This window comes from Mastomys coucha, unplaced genomic scaffold (assembly GCF_008632895.1).
Source record: "Mastomys coucha isolate ucsf_1 unplaced genomic scaffold, UCSF_Mcou_1 pScaffold5, whole genome shotgun sequence".
Taxonomy (NCBI): Eukaryota; Metazoa; Chordata; class Mammalia; order Rodentia; family Muridae; genus Mastomys; species Mastomys coucha.
In genome coordinates, this window is record NW_022196911.1 from 113924655 (window position 1) to 113938423 (window position 13769).

General features: G+C 50.8%; 1 long non-coding RNA gene across 1 annotated transcript in view; it reads right to left on the minus strand.

Annotated features, from left to right (window-relative positions):
• The window catches only part of LOC116078100, a 12176-nt gene extending 1782 nt beyond the window's left edge, over positions 1-10394 (minus strand). Inside the window, exons 1-2 of the long non-coding RNA XR_004113426.1 lie at positions 10307-10394; positions 174-351 (exon numbers count right to left, since the gene is read on the minus strand). This is a non-coding gene — a long non-coding RNA (uncharacterized LOC116078100). The remainder of the gene's footprint in view (positions 1-173; positions 352-10306) is intronic.
• Positions 10395-13769: the final 3375 nt, after the last annotated feature.

Genomic DNA, 13769 nt, shown 5'->3' on the forward strand with positions numbered 1-13769 from the left:
GAGGGAGGGAGGGAGGGAGAGAGAGAGAGAGAACACAGGCTGTGAATGGGCACCAGGGCAGTTAGTACCTCTGCTGGCCATGAGGAGCCTGGTTGTGTGAAAGACTCTAGCCGTCTGGAAGAATGGTCTGCCCCCCGCCCCCCATACAACTCCAAACCCAGCTCCAAACCCACCAAGGGTCTCCTGAGGTCAGTCATGGAGACAGCCAGAAGGGACAGCCAGTAGAGGTGCAGCTAGCCTCTGTCCCCTCTCTGCCTCTGGGCCACCAGCCTCCAGCATCCCTGGGTGCCTCTGAAGTTCCTGCTGTCTGGGAGGCAGAGATCTCCACAAAATCCGCATCTCTGTAGCTACCTGGAAGGACAGTTGAACGTGCTTACAATTCTCCTTTCTACTGTTCATTCTCCTTTCTACTGTTCTGCTTCTCGTCTAACCTAGATCCTTCATGCTCTAGTTAAACATGTTTCATGGTCTGCTTTTTAAATGTAGTTATTTATTTTTGCACGTGTATGTGTGTGGGCTTGTGTGCACTTGTGCGCTTGTGTGTGGAGGTCAGAGGTCAACAAAAAATGTCTTCCTCAATTGTTCTGGGCTATACTCTTCTGAGACAGGATCTCTCACTGAACGTCACATTCTGCGTCACCCACCTTCCGACACTCCCTGCCCCTACACCCAGCTCTGAGTTCATACACTGCTCTACCCAGTTTTTCTGTGAGTGCTGGGGTTGAAATTCAGGTCCTCACACTTGCACAGCAAATCCTTCCTGATCAAGCCATTGCCTGGGCCCTCCCTGTTTTGCTTTTAATGATCACTGAAGCTCAAGCAGAAGAAAAAGGGACTTTTCATTAAACCCTTCATTCAGTCTCTGACCATGGGGTCCCTTCCTGCAGCAAGGGAGCCTCCGCTCACTGGGGCACTGCCCAGGGTCTCTCACTTTGGCAGAGCTGACTCTGGGATTCTCTTTCCTTCATCCTTATTGAGAGATGGTGTAAGTCTTGGAAAGAGAGAGGGAGAGAGAGAGAGAGAGAGAGAGAGAGAGAGAGAGAGAGAGAGAGAGAGAGAGAGAGAACCCCTATGGCTCTGGAAAAATGATGTGTGACATTCTTCGTATGGATCCTGTGATTAGCGGGCGCCCTGACCCCCTCCACCATAGCTGGGGGATGAAGGCTACACTCTCTAATTCCAGATAATTAAAGAGCAATGGAGCTCTCTCAAGCTGCTTGGGGAGTGAAGGCTGCTGCCACTAATGAGGTGGAGCCCTCCCCACTCTTCACACCGGGCTGCAAACCTCAGCCTCTGTCCCGCAAGCTGAGAGACAGCCAGGTCTCACAGGCCACTGGATGTGTGTGCACCTATGCCTCTGTGCACACAAGGGGTTGCATGTGTGTATATGGAGGTCACACCTGTGCACATATGTGTGTGTGTACAGAGGTCACACCTGTGTGCATGTGTGTACATGTGTGTGTACAGAGGTCACAACTATGTGCATGTGTACATGAATGTGTACGGAGGTCACACCCGTGTGCATGCGTGTACATGTATGTATATGGAGGTCACACCTGTGCACATGTAGGTACATGTGTGTTGGAGTGGGACCATTTACTGGAGTCATACCTGCTCCTCTTGTCCCCCTGGCCCCGGGAATGTCCACATGTTTGTTGCTACCATTGCAGAGAAAGAAAGAGTTACGTCACGACTGTGCAGAGCAATCTCGAGAGAGCCCAAGGTCCCTGCCCTAGCCACAATAAACATCCCCTGCCTCCCCAGTCCTAGGAGACTCCAGGGCATCCACAGGCCCCGAGCTGCAGGTTTCAGCGGTGACTAGTGTTCCACAGAAAGACAACGGTCCCACTGCAGAGGTCCATCTGTTTCTGTGGGCCACCAGGGCCACCAGGCTGCTGCTCCTCCCAGGGGATGTGCAGGTGTAACTGACATGTGTGACAGCAGAGCCTGAAGCCTGCAGGGGCCTCCAGGCCTCCCTGGGAGAACAGAGCGGAGGTTAATCGCAGGCAGAAAGGACCGACAGATCTCCTGGACTGCAGAGTGAACCTGTCACATTCCCTGATAACCATCAGTCTCCTCCCCACTGACTCAGCTGCTCCCAGTCAGTAGATGCAGAAGTGTCTGTGAGAACAAACTCTTAAGCAGGGGCTGTGCAGGCCCTGGCTCTTGGACCAGAGATGCAGCTAATGGAGGCTTTTTGTCTTATTAATAGAGTTTAAAATTTTTATTTACAGTGTGCATGCATGTGTGTGTGTGTGTGTGTGTGTGTGTATACTCAAACGCATGAACATGCACACATGTTGTGGTGTTCTGGTGGAGTTCTGAGGACAACTTGTAAAAGTCAGGTCTCTCCTTCTACCATGTAGGTTCCTACGATCAAACTCAAGTTGTCAGACTTGACAGCAATCACCTTTCCCTGATGAGCCATCTTGCTGGCCCTAACGTGAACTTCTAAAGAACAAAGGCTGCGATTAGAAGAAATCGGTTTGTCCATTTTTCCAGAGAGTTCTAAACTGCTGTTTTCTCCCATGTGGCTGATCGCTCTCCAGCCTTCCATCTGTGACGTTCTCTTCTGTGTGGCTTCCGCACATACACTTAGGTCTATGACCATTTGCGACCTGCACATAGGCTTAAGGACTGGAATCTTCATTCTTCTATATGAAAAGCTCGTGTTTTAACATCAGAAACTGACGCGGCTGTACTGTCCCTTCATGAATTCCTGCTGAGTTTATTGAGGAAGTGTCAGCTGTACATTTGCATCTCTCTTCCCAACCTAGACTCTGTTTGTTCATCTATCCAAGTACACCTTTGCTTCTCTTCGAAGACTCAGGGCCCCGCCCATGCCAGGCAAGCACCCCACCCTGGGCTGCCTCCAGCCCTCCTAGGCAGCCATCTTCATGCCTCTGTAGCAGCCCTTGACCTGCAGGCCAAGGAGACACTAGGGGGTTATACCATCGGTCAGCTGTGTCTACTCCAATAAATCCTTTTAGGAGAATAAGGGTGAGGTCCCAGCGGGTAAGGTACTCGCTGTGCAGGTGTGAAGGCCTGAGACTGGATCCCCAGAACTCACTTAAAATCCAGGTAGGAGTGGTGGAAACTGAGGGGTGGGTTCAAGGAGAGACTCTGCCTTAGGATACAAGGTGGGCAGTGATGGATGAAGACGCCAACCTCAGGCTGCCCAGGCACTAGCACATACATGTACACACACACCATGTACACGCATATAAAACACCCCAAATTTTCAGAAACAGAATGGCAACACTTGGGGTGTAGGCTCCACAGACCTAAAGGGTCTAACCTGAGCTAGATTTGGCTGGGACCAGTGACTACAGAGCCTCTTAGCCTGAGCATCTGTAACACTAATACCACAGAGTGGTTGAATCAGTGACTACATCTTTTACTGTCCTAGAAGCTGTGAGCCCCAGCTCAGGGAGGGGGTGGAAGCTGGCTGGCTTTCCTAAACCTCACCTGGGAGAGAGGGGAATCCAAACTTCTCCTGGGGCCTCCTGGGCTCCCTCACAGGGCTCCTCCCTTGTGACCTAGTCATATCCCAGAGGCCCCACCTCCTAACACTCCCACACAGAGTCCAGGCTTGACACTTAGGGTGGCACAACCCTAAGTCCATCATATCCTGTGTGCCCTTACAGTTGATGGTTACATGGGTCACTATTAGAACAAGCACCCTTGGGCTGATGAGATGGCTTAGTGGTGGTAAAGAGCACTGACTGCTCTTCTAGAGGTCCTGAGTTCAATTCCCAGCAACCACATGGTGGCTCAGGACCATCTGTAATGGGATCCAGTGCCCTCTTCTGGTATATCTGAAGACAGCAACTATGTACTCACATAGATACAATAAATAAATCTTAAAAATAAAAAAAGAAAGAAAGAAAAAAAAGAAAAAGAAAAGAGAATGAGAGGCAGGCAAATTTCTGAGTTCGAGGCCAGCCTGGTCTACAGAGTGCGTTCCAGGACAGCCAGAGCTATACAGAAACCCTGTCTCGAAAAACCAAAGAGAAAGAGAGAGAGAAAGAGAGAGAAAGAGAGAGAGAGAGAGAGAGAGAGAGAGAGAGAGAGAGAGAGAGGGAAAGAGAGAGTAAAAATAACTAACTTGGGATCAAGGTTCTGTCAGTCTGGACAGCCATTTAATTCCATGCATTGCAACAATGTGTGTGTAGTCCATCTGTGGGAGGGGCCACAGAGGGATGTGAGTCCAGGTGCAGTGAGTACCGCTCACCCCAGCCAGTTCCAATCCACAACTACAAAGGCAAGAGGGTACACCATGGGAGTCAGGGGGCTTGGGCATCTGGCCCCATGCAGGCCCTGGAGTTTGGTTCATTTGCTCGAATCGTTCACACTCTTTCTAGTATCTTCAAAGTCCTGCTGCGTCTGGCCTGCTTGTCCTCACCACTCAGCTCTGACTATCAGTGCCACAGTTCAGCTAAGATTTCCACCCCTCTCCTGGACAAGGATTTAAACCAAACCCGGAGTTTCCTGCAGCCACTTTCCACCTTCCTGACAATAGCAGACATCACTAATCAATCACAGCACCCTAGCTGTTCAAGCATCCCAGGCCTTCCTGATCTTTCTCAATAAAGGATGGCCTCTGGCAGTCTGGGAGCAGCATGAGGAATGATCTCTGTTTTCCATCCTGGCTTTTATCTCTCCTTGTATTTTTTTATGCTTAGACCCACTCTGGGTTGATGTCTAGGCAGGTACTGCCTGTGTTTCATGCAGGCATCCATCTCTGAGGGACACTCCTCTCAGAGCACGTCCTGAGCACACCATGCCATCACAGTCTGTGCCTGCCGCCCCAGCATCCCAGCACCTGGTGCGCGAGTGTGAGAGCGCGAGCACACACACACACACACACACACACACACACACACACACTGCACACACGCACACTCACACACTGCACAGCACCCAGAGTCTCCAGCTGGCTTGCTGTCACTCGGGTTCCAGGCTGAGCAGGTTAGCTGGTTCCAAGGCCACCGGCTCACCTTCCTTGAAACTCAGACTTGGAATTCTTTGGAGGGCTGTCTTGCTTCCCTGCCCTACACTTCAACTGGCGCCCCCACCCCCACCCCCTGCCTGGCCTTATACAGCTCAGATCATACAACCATTTAGGATGTGTTTTAACCACATCTGTCCACACCCCTACCCTGCCCTGAGATCCCGGCTCTCTGGCCTTTGTCGTTTTCTGTCCCATCTCCAGCACCTCCAACTGTGCCTGGCACTTAGTAGGGAGATGGAATTTCTTGTTGTGGAGGGGACCCTCCAGGAGTAAGTCTCAGCTTTCTAGTCTCTGCTTCCCCCAGGGGCTGGTACTTACGAGCTCTGATTGGCAGGTGCATATGGCTTGGATAAATAGGAGTGGAGAAGCGTGTTGGCACTTGCTTAATGTGCTCAGTCTTGTTGACAACTGAATGGAGCTGGGGAGGTATCAGGAAGCAAGATAGAGGAGGCTTGGGCTCAGGGATGGGAAGACAGCCAGGCCTGGGTCTCACGCTTCTCCTGGGGTCCCTCATAATAAGCAAGGACCCTTCAGGGCAGACTTTGAAAAGGTCAGCTCAGGAACTTTGGGAAGGTCATGGAACCCTTGCACCTCCAGAAGGGAGAGACTAATTAACATTCCTCTGGCCACAGGGTGCGAACTGACCTGCGGGCGGGGACACATTCCACAGGACAAACTCCTGCTCACCTTCAGACAAGGGAAGTCCTTGCCACCTCATTCCCTGAAGACCAATCAGTTTAAAAAGTCACACTGTTCTGCCAATCATATTGTGCCTAATGGCTGCTGCCCTGAAACTATATAAAAGCTCACTGAACAAGTTATGGGGGGGTCGCTGCCTCTCCTTCGGGTCTGGGATGACCCCAGTGCACTGGAACAATAAATTCCTCTTGCTTTTTGCATCGATCCAGGCTCCACGTGGTTCACTCAGGGGGTCCCCGGTAAGCTAAGGCTCGACAGAGTCTCACAGCTTTCCCTCCTTCCTCATCATAATCTGCAACACAGAGACTCTGCCTCTGCCCTGAGCATTTCCAGAGACATTGTACGGTCACTGTGCCAAGCCTTAGAGCAGTGGTTCCCAACCATCCTAATGCCGCGACCTTTAATTGTGGTGACCCCCTCCACACACAATAACATTATTTCATTGTTACTTCTTAACTGAATCTTACTGATGTTATGGATCACAGTGTAAATACCTGATGTGCGACCCCATGTGAAAAGGTCGAGACCCACAGGTTGAGAACCACTGCCTTAGGGACTCAGTCCCCATGATTCACTGTAGAATAATACCCTGGACTCAGATAGTATGTACAAACAAAGGCTGTTCTATTCTGCACAAGTCCAGCATGCTGGGATCTCCCATTCCAAGATGGAGAGATAACCAAGTGAGCTCGAAGGCAGGATTTAAAGCATGGTAGGGGAATTCCCGGAACCTTTATCTTGCTCCATCTCTAGGGACATTCCAGAACCCTTACGGGGTTTGGGGGCTGGAAACTGTGGCTGGGGCTGGGGAGGACAGAAACTGCTGATCCATGGCCCTTGCCTCAGGCCAGGTGGTGGGGCAGCTTCTGGTGACAGGGATGTTTCTGAGCAGCCACCTGAAGCCTGAGGTTTTATTCTAGTCACTGACTTGCCTGGGCTTGCCTGGGCTTACCTGGACTTGCCCAATTCTTAGTCCTAGTCTCCTGAGCTGCCAATTTGAAGCCTGTCATGGAGTCAGCCTGGCCTTCTCACCTCAAACGTAAGATGGCCCTGTGGGTAAAGGTGCTTGCTCCCCGCCAAGCCTGATGACCTGAATTCTCCTGGCTAGGCGTCATATTCTGCATCCCACATGTGGAATGAGAGAAATGACACTCGAAAGTTGTGCTCTGACCTCCATGTGTGCACCACAGCATGTGTGTGCACACAATAAATATTTAGACACAATGAAATTTTTTAAAATGGGACTCTGTACTGTGCTCAAAGTCCCTTTTTGGGCTCAGCCTATACAGATGAAATACATCCTACAAACAAGTTCAGAAGATGGGGTAGAGAGATGGCTTAGTGCTTCCAGGGGACCTGAGTTTAGTTTCCAGGACCCACATCACTTTGGCATAACCAGGCCTGAGTTCAAATGCTGCTCTGTCCCCTACAGCCCCTTGGCTCTGGGGAGGTGACTACCTGTTCTCCATTTCCTTCTCTGTTGGGTAACAGTACCATGGTTGTCATGAAGGCAGAATGGCAAATACGGACTCAGCCCTGCCCATGCCCCAGGGATTCAGCCCTGCCCATGCCCCTGGGGTTCTAGCCTCTGCTTTCCCTTTGAAAACTAGAACATGGGAGCGGGTAGGGATGGAGCGATGTCTCAGAGGTTAAGAGCACTGGATGCTCTTCCAGAAGTCCCAGGTTCAATTCCCAGCCCCTACATGGCAGCTCACAACTGTCTGTAACTCCAGTTCCAGGGTTTCTGACATCCTCACACAGACACACATGCAGGCAAAACACCAATGAATACAAAATTAAAAAACTATATTAAAAAAAAGGAAAAATAAAATATGGAAAAGGTCCCATATTCTGCATGTTGCCTGTCACGTTGGCCCAGGGTTCTTGGTGTTGTTTGTGTCTGAGGAGAGTAAGAATTTGCATGTCAACAGCCGGCCCTGCTGCATTAAGCTGGAAACGGTCATGTTGCAGCTTGTCACACACATGGCTGCTGCTGTGGTCGCTGGCACAGACAGCCCAGGGCTTCAGGTCTCTTGCCAAGCAAGCAGTACCTCAGTGGAGGACATCTTTGTTCCCTCGTCTCCCGGGACCTGCACAGGGACTGGAAAAGCTGGTTCTTTCTCCCTTTGGAAAAAGGCAGAGTGGGCCCTGGAGAATTCTCAATGTCTCATCTTTATCAAGAAGCCCCTTCTGAGGAAAGCAGATTGTGGGGGGCTGCCAAGACCCAGTAGCCTCTCAGCTCCATGTGTCTCCATGTCCTGTGGCAGCCTGCAAGGGTGAGCCTGCTAGCTCAGGCTGCTGAATGCCCTGCAGTGTTGGAGAGCCCCTGTCCACTTGGAGGTGGTACCTGGGACACCTGCAGGGTGAGACACTCAAGTGTGAGTGGCCTGGCTGGCCTTTGAGGTACCTGTCCTGGGTCACTTCAGCAGAAGTATGGTTCCTATTTCTATGTGCTAGTCTCTACTCCATCTGCAGGCTTCATCCTGCTCTCTCTGTGGGACTTCCTCCTCCCTGCCTGCTCAGTGCTCCCATGGCCATTCTCCTGCCTCTGTCCCCTTGAATCATCATGACAACCCTCAGGGCCATGGATACAATACTTGGGGGTACCAGAGAAAGCACCCACAAGCTCAGGGACTGAGTTAGTCAGCTCTTTATTTCTCTAACGAATATCTGAGATGGGTTTGAAGAGAGGGCCTAGTGGGTAAGGTCCTCTCTGTGTAAGCATGTGTTCTGTGTTTGATCCTCATATCCATGTAAACAAAGCGGGGAGGGCTAGTTTTTGTGGCCACTGGGATGCAGAGACAGGAGGATTCCTGGGGCTCACTGGTCAGCCAGCCTCACTTACTTAGAGGGAAGCAAAACAAAACGAACAAACAAACAAATGCAGACCGTGCCTGAGGAACACCACCTGAGGTTGGCCTCTGGCTCCTCTGTGCACACGCACACATATGCACATACACTCACATACACGTGCACACATGCAAACACACCAGGAGGATACAAGGCTTGCCCTTTTCTATCCTTACCAGTCTAGCCTAACAACCCTGGCTCACCACTACCCAGGACCCTCACCGCAGCCACAGTCACATCTTGTCCCAGCTGGCCATCACACCTGATCTGCTCACGATGGTAACTCCTCTGTCACTGTGGAGCCTCAACTGTCCAGGTTCTGGATGACAGTGCCTGCACTGCCCTTTGGCTGACTGCCGGTCTGCAGAGCCTGATGAAGGTGTGTTAGCCTGAGGGAGGAGGGGAACCTGGACTGTGGGTGGGACGTGCTGTCTGACAACAGTACTTTGGAAGAGGGATGCAGACGTGAGCCTGTGCACAGGAGGAGGGAAGCACAGTTAGATCGGGTTCCGGCAGAAAAAGCTGGTGGAAGATGGAAGGGAAGGAAGGACAGGGCTACCGGGCTTATTTGGGCTTGTGCTGTGGTCCCGAGGGGCGAGAGTCGAGGGGAGCGCATGACCCAGGAACAGGAAGCCAGCTGATGCTTCACATCTGGAAACACAAGCGTGAAGCAAAGAGAGCAAAGTGGGCGAGGCTCTTGGCTCTTAGAGCCTACTTCCAGTGACGTACTTCCTCCAACAAAGCCACACCTCCTAACCCTCGACACGCAGCATCAAACGGGGGACCAAGTATTCCGAGGTCTAAGACTATGGGGAATGTCTCATTTACACCACATGAAGCGGAATTTTCTGGTTGTGAGTCACCATGTGGTTGCTGGGAATTGAACTCAGGACCTCTGGAAGAGCTGTCAGTGCTCTTAACTGCTGAGCCATCTCTCTAGTCCTAGAGGATGTTTTACTGAGGATAGACATGTGTTTTTCTGGAAGCTGCCTGGCGAAAGGGCGTTTGATGATTTGCTGGAGTGGACACTTGAGAAGACACGTGATGTTTGGAAAGGGTATAAGACAGACAGTGGGCGATACTCTGGCCACTCTTTGCTGGTCTTCCTTGGGCTTTGCTGAACCTGGCCTGCACTGACAATGCTCTGACATTGATTCACTTTGCCTTCTTTGCTGATCATGACTTCATAGAGAAAAACTCACCAAAGAACTTCTCCTGATATTCTAGTGGCTTCTTGCTGCCGACCTGGGCTGATTGGCTTGGCAGAGCCTCTCTGTTTCTTTTAGATTGAACCGCCACGGCTGATTCATGAATGGTGGTTGCAAGTGGATCAAGCTACTGCAGCTGATTCATGAGAACTGAGCAGCTGATACGCTAACAGTGAAGACTGCAATCGCCCCAAAGAACTAATCCTAAATAGGTCCATTCCCCTTGGCCCCGTTTTGTTTTTGTTTGTTTTGTTTTCCGAGACAGGGTTTCTCTGTACAGCTCTGGCTGTCCTGGAACTCTCTCTGTAGACCAGGCTGGCCTCAAACTCAGAAATCCCCCTGCCTCTGCCTCCCAAGTGCTGGGATTAAAGGCTGCCCCGCTGCCCCTTGGCCCTGTTAACCTTTCCTTTCCACTACCTTTGGTGGGTGGTGGGCTAGAAGGGAGGTTGAAGCATTTAAGATCCCCTATTAAATAAGGTTTTGAAAGATCTAAGCTTATAACCACAAGTGTCAACTTAACTGGATCAAGACGTACTTCCACAGACAATTGGCAGGCGGGCTGGTGACTGGGAAATGAGGGAGACGCGTGCCGAGTGTGGGCAATGCCATCCAGCAGGCTGGCAGGCAGAAGAAGAAGGGAGCTTATGCACATGCAAGCCACACCCCCTGTGTATCTGTAGCTGCTGTCATCAATCACTGACGTCAGACTCTAGCTTCCCTTTCACCGTGGCAGCTCTCTGAGGAGCTCCCAGGCCTTCCACACCCAACAGAAGCCCTGAGCACCTGGCTTTTCAGATGCAGCAGCTGCTATTCTCTGTATCTATGCTTGCAGGTAGCTGTTATTGAACTTCTCGGCTCCAGGATCTATGTGGAGTTGCTTCTGTTGTCTCGGTAGCCAGCCTTCTCAGGAGAACTGCATCTTCACTACCATCAGGGAACATGAGTGGGTATACCAAGCACACAGGAATGAGCCAGAGAGACAGATGGAGAGCCAGTGCAAGGCCACTGCTGTTCCACCAATACGCATAGAAGGGAAGGCCTAGAAAGATGGCTAAGATGAGCGCAGACTGCTCTTGCAGAGAACCTGAGTTCGGTTTCCAGAACCCACAGCTTCAGGGGATCCAGCACCCTCTTCCGGCCTCTGTGGATGGATACCTCATGGGCATGTACATACCCACACACAGACACATAATTTACAATAGTAAAAAAAAAAAAAATCCTAAAAAAAGGAAAGAAAGAAGCAAAAGTGCCTGGCAGTGGTGGCGCATGCCTTTAGTCCCAGCACTTGGGAGGCAGAGGCAGCAGATTTCTGAGTTCGAGGCCAGCCTGGTCTACAGAGTGAGTTCCAGGACAGCCAGGGCTACACAGAGAAACCCTGTCTAAAAAAAACCCAAAAAACAAAAGCCAAAAAACCCCAAAAAACCAAAACCAAACCAAACCAAAACAAAACAAAAACCCAAAAGTTACGTAGAATATTTTCTACATAATTCTACTGGGAAGCCTAATGTTAACAAGGGCGGAGGTAACAAAGAGGGCCCTAAGGAAAGGGGGAAAGAAAAGAAGGAGAATACTAAAAAAATAGATTAAATTTTTTCACTACAAAATAAAGAAAAAATATGTAAATGAGAATTAGACAAAAAAGCAGGAAGATAAAACAAAAAACCAAGATATTTTGAAAAGTAAGATATAAACATGTTTAAAAAAAGAATTGGAGGATCTTGACTCTGGGTTCCCTGCAGGCTGGGGTACAGTGGAATAGTGGGCACTAGTCTGCTTAGGCCTGAGCTGTGCGAGCAGAGAGGGCGGGGCGTGTCTGCAGAGGGGCGTGTTCGCTTTGGAAGCTTCCGGTTCTCCGTGTTCTGACACCTCCCAATCCTGAAGACCAGACCTGAGTTCAGAGCTTTTAGTCTCTCCCTGCAGCAAACTGCAGGGTCCTGGGAGGCAGCGCCAGAGGCTGAGCAATCCACTAGACAGTAGCTCGCTGCTGAGGCCCACAGTAACTCACAGGCTTGCTCCTTCACACCGGATGGCGCCATGGCCTACCGAGCCCTTCTTCCTCTCAAGGTGATGCCCTATATATAGTGCACTTCCCTATTTGCACCGACTTGGAAGACTCTAATAGCAGACTGAGAAAGGACAGTGGGGCCGGGAAGGAGGAGAAGAGGCAACCTCTCACCCAGGAATCTGGTTGAAGCAGCAAGAACTCCAGGACAGGTACCACCAAGTCCTGTATCCTTCCCAGCTATAAACCTGCAGTGTTCCAGAAATCTCACCAGAAACCCCATTTACAGGGGAAAGAGACGGACTGAACCTCTCTTGTGAGCCTAGGGAGTCCTGGCGTTTCCTTCTTGGACTGCAATCTCCTCCCGCTCAAGAGCCACTTCGGCCATCTTATCGAATGAGAGAGAAAAGGAAAGATGGGATTTCTGAGCATAACTTGAGAGCCATTAGAATGCAACTCTCCCTCCCTCCCCCTCCCCTCCCCTCCCACCTCCTTCTCTCTCCCTCCCTTCTCTCCCTCCCTACTCTCCCCTCCCACCTCCTGCCCCCTCTCTCCCCTTTCCCTCTTTCATCAGTCTCTCCTCTATCACTCTGATTCTTCCCATTCATGGAGTCACACAGACAGCACCTCCAGCCCCCACCTTCCCTTGGAACCCTCTTTTCTTGTTCTTATGAAACCACTAATACCGCCACGGGGACTCCATTCTCAGGACATTCATTGTCTAACCTCAGTCACCTGCCAAAGGCCGCCCGTGCCTGCAGATGCCATCACTACATGGTTTTGAAGAACAGATCCCTGACATGTGAAAGTCTGGCAATGCATTAGAACACAGCAAGGAGGCAGACATCTGTCCCACAGCCCCGCCCGCCTCACTCACCAAGGGCCCTGACCCTGCTCCTGTCCATCCTGAGTCACACCTACGCGGCCCAAAAACCAGGAGAGTCATCCTCTGATGTTCCTGGGACAGGCGACAGAGAGCCGGTCCCTTCATCTTCTGAGGCACCCCAGTGGGAAGGGGAGATGTCCTAGAGGAAAATGGGTCCCTGTGCCTGGGCTCTGAACATCATCATGGCCATGCACCAGATCTCCAGTCTGAACAAGCAGATAGGGCTGTGAACACAGAATACTGTAACTTTAACTTTTTCAAAGCCTATTTTTTAACGATGGTTCTTTAACCTCCCTTCTCGCCCACCACCCAACAGAGGAAGTGGAAAAGAGAAGATACGGGGGAAGTGGACCTGTTTAGAAATGGTTCTTTAGAGCAAATGCCATCTGTGTTGTCAGGAAATCAGCAGTTCAGTTCACAGGTCGGCAACAGCAGCTGGATCCACTTGCAAACCCTTCATAGATACACCAGTAGTCCAGTTCAGTAGTGTCGGGCTAGCAGCAATGGTGGTATGACCTAGCAGGATCAGGCAGCCGGGCCTGAGCCAAATCAGCACAAGTCAACAGGACGGACCAGGAGGGACTCCAGGAAAAGTTCTCAGCTTTGTCTCTCTCAATGAAATGAAGATCAGCGAAGACTCGAGAGCATTGCCCAACTATCCCTATGGGCAAGCCAAACTAGCTCTCTAAGCAGGCCTGAAGCTCCGCCTAGCCAAGCCAAGCCAGCTCCCATCACTGTCCATCAAGTCCTATTTATACTCTCTCAAACATCACGTGTCCTCCACGGGTCTTGCCTCACCAAGTGTCTTGCCTCCGTGTGTGTGTCTGTCTCAGCTGACATCACTCTGCTCGAGTCCAGGAGAGCAGCAAGAAGCCATAGCACACCACCAGAAGTTTTTTGGTGTGATTCTCTCTATGGAGTCCTGACAAATGGAGCCCAACTATGCAATGTAAGGCAGACCAATACATGTGTGTTGTTAGTGAAGAATCCTTCATCACATGTATTTCATGTGCTTGCTTTAGCAGAACATCCTTACATCTGTGTTTGCTTTAGTGAAATGTCCCTTCATGAGTCTGACTTAGCCTTTCACTTGTCTGCTTCGACGAAACA